The following is a 5,798-nucleotide window of genomic DNA, read 5'->3' on the forward strand; positions in this document are numbered from 1 at the left end:
AGACAGGAGCCAAGGAAGAAAGATGAGCTAATGAGGAGCATAGCAGTTTAGGACACCAAGCAAAAAGACCCATTTCCCCTAGCTAACTGCAAAGTAAACCATTCTCTTGCCCAAAACACCTTTTCCCCTAAAATATAGACATAGTAGTGGTTACTCGGTAGCTTAATGCCTATAGAAAAGGCAAAGGGGGACAATTGGTAGAAACGCTTCCCCTGGATCTCATTTGGCTATTTTTGCACCTTCTTCACTCAGACCACGGCTCTATGAGTAATTATTAACTCACTGCAAGACGAAAAAGTAACTCTCATAAGTTTATGGAATCTAATTAAAGAGGTGATTTACGGAAGTGGAAGGTAGAGTCTTAGAGGGCTCTCACGCCCCTGTTACACTCCTGTGACAGCGGCAGAGCACTGCTGAAATTCTGCTTTGTGTCTCTTGGAAGGCCCTTTTCAGCCCCTAATCTTAGCAAGAGCCAAAGGAATATTTAGAATACACCATATAGGGACAGAACGGGGACCATGCAAACGTTATCTGCCAATCACTCCATTGCTACGTTCTTACAGACACTATCATAAATGGTGACAGCATCACAATTTTGAAATTATTCTAAGGACTGAAGATAAGTCACATCAACATTTATTGCAGCATAGGGTATTTATCCAAAGAACTTGAAAACACCAACTTGCAAAGGTACATGCACCCCTGTGTTCATTGCAGCGTTATTCACAATAGCCAAGACTTGGAAGCAACCTAAGTGCCCATCAAGGGACGAATGGATAAAGAAGCTGTGGTATATATACACAATGGAATACTACTCAGCCATAACAAACGATGAAATCCAGCCATTTGTGACAACATGGATGGACATTGAGGGTATAATGCAAAGTGAAATAAGTCAGAGGGAGAAGGTCAAATACCGTATGATTTCCTTCATTAAGTAGTAGATAATAACAACAATAAACAAACACATAGGGACAGAGATTGGATTGGTGGTTACTAGAGGGGAAGGGGGGAGGGAGGAGGGTGAAAGGGATAATTCAGTACATGTGTGTGGTGATGGGTTGTAATTAGTATTTTGGTGGTGAACATGATGTAATCTATGCAGAAATAGAAGTACAATGATGTACACCTGAAACTTTTACAATGTTATAAACCAATGTTACTGCAATAAACAAAAAATTAAAAAAAAAAATTTATTGCAGCATAATTTTGAAAAATCAGAACTTGTCTACATACAATGGGAAGTTAAAAAATATGGCACACATATATTATGAAATATGATGCAGTCATTTTAAAAAATGAGATAGATCTTTATGTCTGCCCATAATATATCAAGTAAACACAGAACAAATATGATTCCATATTTACTGAAGATAAAACAAGATGTTTGCATGTCTTTATATAGGCATATTGAAGGATCTAGAAAAAATAAGCCATTAAAAAATAATTACCTCTGAAGAGTGGGGCTGGGAGAGGTGAGTGGGAACGTTAATTTTAACACACACACACAAAATGAAAAAATGTTATGCAAAAGCAGATAAAAAGTAACAGTCATTTCTCTGCAAATGATCATAGTTTCCCTTCTTCCTTCTCTTCCTGCCTTCCTTTCTACAAAAACATGCCAAGATGATTCCACTAACAAACCAGACAACGCCTCTGCCCTCAAGGAGAGCTCCTCATCTAGGAGGGGAGAGTTTGCGCTTTATTTTACCTTATTTTTTATATTCCTTGTAGGGATGAGGACATAACTTGCCTATTGAAAGCTCTTGGTACAAATTTGCTGAAGGAAGAGAAATCTACATTAGTTTAGGTCCATTTATCAAAAATTTTCAGACCACCAACTGTGTACCAGATACTGTGCTAAGCATGGAGGATTCGAAGATAAATAACACAGAATTCTTGCTTTCAAGGAGTTCAAAGTCTGGTGGGCAAGACAGACCCATAAACAGTGGTGCCAGCATTACTGCATGCCTTGTCTTTTATACTTAATGCATTATCTATGTATACTGAACTTCAGAGCCAAGGAAGGAAATATATCTTTTGAGATTTACCTGTTATGATTTCAGTATTTCTACTGCAGTTGTCAGTAGCTTGACCTTTATGCCCCGGGGGGCTCTTTGGGGCAGAAATTGTGGCAGTGTAGGACTTGCAGGGACTCCCTTTGCATTTCTGTGAACAGGAGATAATGTCCTTAATGTACTTGTTACTCTCACTCTGCCAAAGAGAACTCCTCGGACCCTCTGCAGTTATCCTTGAAACTCTTCACAGTCCCTGGACTCACAGACTCTTAAGAGCTGGAAGAGATTTTAGAAGTCATCTCGTCCATTTTCCCACCCCACGCAGGAATCCTCTTGAGTAGTCCTGGCAATCACTCTGTCTCTGCTTGAATATTTCTGTGACAGAGCTCACTGTTTTTCCAGGCATTTCACACCCAGCTGTTAATTTCTATACAGTTGGTGCTCAGTAAATGTTGGTTGGGAGAAATGACATTGAGCAACATATCCTCCACTGATACATGTTATCCTCTGCAGAGCAACAAAGAACACATCTACCCTCTCTTCTATTCAAGAGTTCTTGAATATTCAAAACAGCGGCTTTCTGCCTCCTCAGCATCTACTCATCTCCACGCATTCTGTGGTTTTATTTCACACCCCTCCTCACATTATAGAGCATCCAGGCATAATGGAGAGACCCTGTGTTGTGGTGGTCCCTCTCTATTTTCTAGTTTTTTATGACCTCTCTTAAAGTGGTTACAGTTTTCTAAATTCTAGAGTATGTTCTAATCAATGCTAAGTCAGGCAGCAAGACCTTTAACATCCCTCATCTGGTCATTGTATTTCTATCAATGCAGCCTAGACCAGTGTTTGCTCTTTTTAGCTGTCACAACACACTCGTGCTGGGTTTGGGGTCAGCTACAACCACTAACTCCCAGCACTGGGTCCTCCACAAGTTTGAGAAGCATGCTTCCTAGCCAAGTTGCTGACAACAATGTGCAGCTGGAGAGGGCCAAGTCCGGGCAGAGTGGCTGGCGCACTGCTGGAGGCTGTGAAACTGCCTTCGGGTTCATCATTACCCTCTTGATAAGGACTAAACAGAGCCAGGAAATAACAGACGCAAGTCACAGAACCAATCAGGGACAGTCCATGTTAGAATTCCTTAGAACTCCTAGATTTCACATACCTATCACATATAGATGATTAAATGCCTCAAGCAAGACTGGCGACAAAGGACACTTACACTTATCTTTTCATAGTTTGAACTTCCCATTTAAATGGCCTCACACTTGCCAAGTTTCCATTTAACTCCGAACAGTAAAGCCTGAATTAAGATTGGTGACGGTCGGTCATCTAAAACATGTCAGAGGGATTACAAGTTACTTAAGCCCTGAATTGGTTATCACAAATTAACTACAGACTTTTAAAAAATCCCAAATTTTGCACTGTTCATCCTCTCTTTAAGGAAAAAATTTGCTAATATTGGGAATTACCCCAGAGTGGCAAGTACCACTTGAGAGGAAAGAGTTGCTCTAGGTGTATGATCCACCCACACCTTAACGTGCTTTTGCGTCAAGGATGGGGCTCTGGTTGAGCACAGAGGCGCGCAGGCATATGGGCTGGGTCAGAATAGGTTAGTATCAGCCAGATCCTCATCAACGTAAGGCGTGGTGCCGTGGACCCAGTTCTGACTACCCAGGGGCAGGCCATGCAGAGAAGATAAAAAAGGGGGGAAGAAAGTTTTGTGCCCCAAGTGGTTGGTGTCAGGGCTGGAAGCAGTTTCAGGGTAGGTCTTAGGAATTCCCTAAAATCCGTCTCTCTCCATCCCGCACTCAGCCGGTGAGGCAACATTCTAGTGAGTATAGTGACGTCGGGCTGTGAAGATGCAGCTGTTCAGAGCAAAATCTAAAATTGTATTTTCCTTCTCTCCGCACTCACACCACCCCTTTCTCTCCTCCCACCCACACTCCCCCTTCTACTTTTTGCATTCTATACACTCTCATTCTCCCCGCTTCCCCCGCCTTCTTCCCCCATGCCCCAGATGCTTCTTCCCCTCCAGGGGCGGGGCGGGTCAGACCTAGCTGGCTCAGACTCCCGCGGGGTCGCGAGACCCTTCTGCTTCCTGGCCCTTACTTCGTGCCGGCGGGAGTGGGAGCGGGGAGGACCTGCATCAGGCCGGCGCAGACTGCCCGGCGCTGCTGGGGCTCGGACACGTAACTGCGGAGTGCACGTGGAGGACCACGCCCTCCTCCCGTCTCTATAGCAACTATTTCCGCCCTTTTTGTGACTCGGGAGCTGAAAGGAGTTAGGCTCTGGTCCAGTCCCAAACCACCTTTCACATCAGCGTAAAGAACACACCTCTTTTCCTCCTCCTCCGGTTCTCTTGCCCCAGTTCTTTCCAGTATGGGACAAGAATTGAAGGACATGCCAAGGACAGAGAGATCAGAGTTGACTGAACAAACCAGACTCGAGAAATTATCTTTACCCTCCCTCTTTTCAAAAAAGTACATGGTTATCTGAAGCACATAGCAAAAGTTCTGGATATAATTTATTCATCAGATGAACACTTTTTGAGCACTTACTCTGCACCATGTTTTAGAAGCATGAAAAGTAAGGAAAGTTACAGTGTAGTTGAATGATAGTTGCATGGCCACGGAAGAAACAGACATTCAAATAAACTTTTTTGAAAGAACCATGTTGAATCTGGGTCTTAAAGGACAAATAGGAATTAGCAATGTAAAGAAGGCAAATAAGAACCAGTCTGAAGGCCTAGGGCCACAGGACCAAATGGTACCACTGGTGCCAGTACTCTTTGGTGTGGCAGAGGTCAAAAGCACACTTGGGCAGCATGAGACGAGGTTGAAGCAGCAAGCAGGAGCCAGACAGATTCGAAATATCTTCTGAACGAAACAGGCTAAGGTGTATGTGTGATTTTAAGCAGAGGGGTGTTCATGCTCAGATTTTATTTTAGAAACTCCCTCTGGCAATAATGGTCTGGAGGGTGGGCCAGAGGAGGTTAAGAATCAAGGCAAGGATACCTGTTAGAAGTAGTAAGTGATGATGCTTCAGAGTGAGGGACAGCAAGTGGAAGGAGAGAGCAGTTTTGAGAAATTTAGGAAATGGAACTTAGTGACTGCAGTGAGTGTGACGGTGCCTTTTACTAACGGAAAATATTGGAGGGAAAACGTTGGGGGAGGGGGACATGCTGATTTAGCGATGACTTACTGCATCATTACCAAATGGACCAGGCAACAGAATGTGTCAAGAGCAAGGTCTGGGCTAAAGATCCTACTTTGGCAGTCACTGTCACATAGGTGACCACTGGTGCTTGAAGTCACCTAAGCTTTAAGAAAAAGAGGGCAGAGGAAAAGAATGGAATCACACAGAATATGACACTGTGGTGGAAGGAGTGAGCATAGGTGACATAAAAGATTAGAAAGCTGCAAAATAATGAACAGGCAGGGAGGTGGGGAGAAAATTACAAAAGAATGATGTCACTTGAGCCCAGGAAATAAAATGTTTTAACCTACTTTATGGTATTTTTCAATAAAACTATGAATAACACAAATCAAACAGGTTCACCAAGCTGGTCCAGATGATGAATCAATGATATCAGTACCTAATACAGGGCAGGCTCTTAATAAATGTTTATTGTTGAACTGCACCGTACAGAGTATCCCCATATTATATAATATTATGTAAACATCTGGAAAATATGTTTTAAAAAGAGGGCGAGGTGGGGTAGGTGAGGAGGCATATGACAGTATAAAATTACACACTAGATAAGAAAAAATGTACAACAAC

Source organism: Ceratotherium simum, chromosome 17, assembly GCF_057802395.1.
Source record: "Ceratotherium simum simum isolate JZ-2026a chromosome 17, ASM5780239v1, whole genome shotgun sequence".
NCBI classification, from domain to species: Eukaryota; Metazoa; Chordata; class Mammalia; order Perissodactyla; family Rhinocerotidae; genus Ceratotherium; species Ceratotherium simum.